The following is a 2,629-nucleotide window of genomic DNA, read 5'->3' as shown; positions in this document are numbered from 1 at the left end:
AGATTTTTCACATCCTTGGTTAACTTTATTCCTAACTATTTTAATTTTTGATGGCTATTATAAATGGGCAGGCTTTCCTGATTTCTTTTTCTGCATGTTCACTGTTGGAGTATAGAAATGCTACTGATTTTGGTGTGTTGATTTTGGCAAAGGAGCTGAGTAGGCATTTCTCAAAGGAAGATATACGAATGGACAACAGACACATGAAAAAATGCTCAACATCACTCAGCATCCAGGAAATGCAAATCAAAACCACTTTGAGATACCATCTTACTCCAGTCAGGATGGCTAATTTCCAAAAGACTGAGAATGATAAGTGCCAGAGAGGTTGCAGAGAAAAAGGAACTCACATACACTGTTGGTGGGACTGCAAAATGGTGCAGCCTTTATGGAAAATGGTATGGAGGTTCCTCAAACAATTGCAGATAGATCTACCATATGACCGAGCTATCCCACTGCTGGGAATATACCCAGAGGAATGGAAATCATCAAGTCGAAGGGATACCTGTACTCCAATGTATATTGCAGCACTATTTGCAATAGCCAAGAGTTGGAAACAGCCCAAATGTCCATCATCAGATGAATGGATAAGGAAACTGTGGTATATCTACACAATGGAATGCTACTCTGCTATAAAAAGAATGAAATACTACCATTTGCAACAACATGGATGGACTTACAGACAATTATATTAAGTGAAACAAGTCAGGCACAGAGAGAGAAATACCGCATGTGCTCACTTATTTGTGGGAGCTAAAAATAAATAAATAAATAAACACACAAACAAAGAAAGGGCAGGGCAGGGGGAAGAAGACACAACAATCACAACAGTTTCTTGAACTTTTAAGACAAACGAACAGGTATGATGTGGGGGGAGGAGAGAGAGAAAGAGGGGAAAGAGGAATGGGTAAAGGGTCATGAAAATCAACTATAATGTATATTGAGAAGTTAAAATAAAAAAAAAAAAAAAGAAGAATCTCCTCCCTTGGTGGGCAGGAGGAGGATTAGCAAGAGATTGGTAAAGGGACATAAAAAATGATTAAATTGTGTAATGATCAATATGGTAATTATCCTGACTTGAGCATCACATATTGCATACAGGTACTGATATTCAACACTATCCTACAGATATGTACAATCTATTATGCTTCAATTAAAAGAAAAACTCCTCTGGATTAAGAATATGTAAATGGATTGGAGAGAGATTAGCAACATCAATACTGTAGGAGTTTTAATCTAGATAGTGACTATTAGCAAATTTTCCTTAAGGTAATTAGACTTGTTTCCTCTGACTTCACATATTGCCATAACTTTGTAATTTCATCTGAATGAATAGTTTAAATATCCCAAGGCCTCCCAATATTGCTGCTGATTTGGATTTGGAATGTTGTATAGAGCTACTTTGATAAACTGAAGCAATTGATTTAGAAATGATCTCCAGGGAATAGCTAAAACAACCATCTTTCCCCAGTCACACTAAGAGCATTTTAATTACCCATGATCTTCTTGTCCTTCATTTTCTTGGGCCTGTTCAAGATATTATAAGTAGTTGTGTGCTGCTAAGCTAGCTCTGGAGGGGCAGGTGAGGATTTGTAGGATTTGCTGATTTTCATGGGCTCAATACTTCAATATGGCCAATTTCAAGCTACAAACGTGATGTCACAGAACGCAAAATTGAGAAGAGATGTGTAAAATCTGCTCTCACCAGTACAGCACATCTTTGACAGGATCCGTTTTTACTGACATGCAGTGGATCCTGGGGACCCTTTTCCCACCAGATGTGGATCATAGCGAGACTTGACAGGCATTAACAAATTCGTGATATTTAAAGAAATGGGACTGGATGAAGACAGCAAGGGAGGGGTGGAGATAGAGAGGTCAGTGCTTGGAATATGATCCCAGGTCAGACAGAAGGAGGAAGAATTATTAAGCCTGAAAAGACTCAGGTCATTAAGATAGGAGGAAAGGAGAGAGTTGACTCGACTGGAAACCCTGTGAACATCATTCCAGGTGACATTGGAAAAATAGGAGGAGGCCAGACCTTTAACAACCTCATAGATAATGTTCAGAAATTTTTGTTTATCATAAACTAGTAATTGCTTTATGTCTTGAATTGGAGATATTATCCTGTTACAAAGATTTTAATATATATTGCTTTAATTCTAGCATCTAAATAAAATTTACTTTTAGAAGGTCAGTTGATTCAGTACTAGCAAATTGGCCAATGTGCCAAACTATATTGAAAAGATACTTTTTAATTAGATGGAATAAAGTAATTATTATTTATTTTTTGTTTTAAAATTAGACATTTTTCTGTATTTTGGGAAAAAGGAACAGATTATACAATATTATAATAAAGTTTAATTTGACTCAGTAGCTTAATGTGGCCAAGTAATTCAGATGTTTAAAAAATAGAGACTGACATAACCTAGTGTGAATAGTGGCATTATTATATTAAATTGTAGAGATTTTCCCCCTACCTATTTTTCCTTCATTTAAAGCAAATACAATCTGAAAGCCTAAATTAAGGTCTTGAGTAGACATACAAGATTGAAGGCCTTTTTTAAAAGCAGAAAGATTTGTGTTTGTTCTTTTTTTACATACACATCGGACTCAATTAGATAAAAGT

This window comes from Cynocephalus volans, chromosome 9, assembly GCF_027409185.1.
Source record: "Cynocephalus volans isolate mCynVol1 chromosome 9, mCynVol1.pri, whole genome shotgun sequence".
In the NCBI taxonomy this organism is placed as follows: Eukaryota; Metazoa; Chordata; class Mammalia; order Dermoptera; family Cynocephalidae; genus Cynocephalus; species Cynocephalus volans.
Note: the sequence above shows the minus strand (reverse complement) of the source record.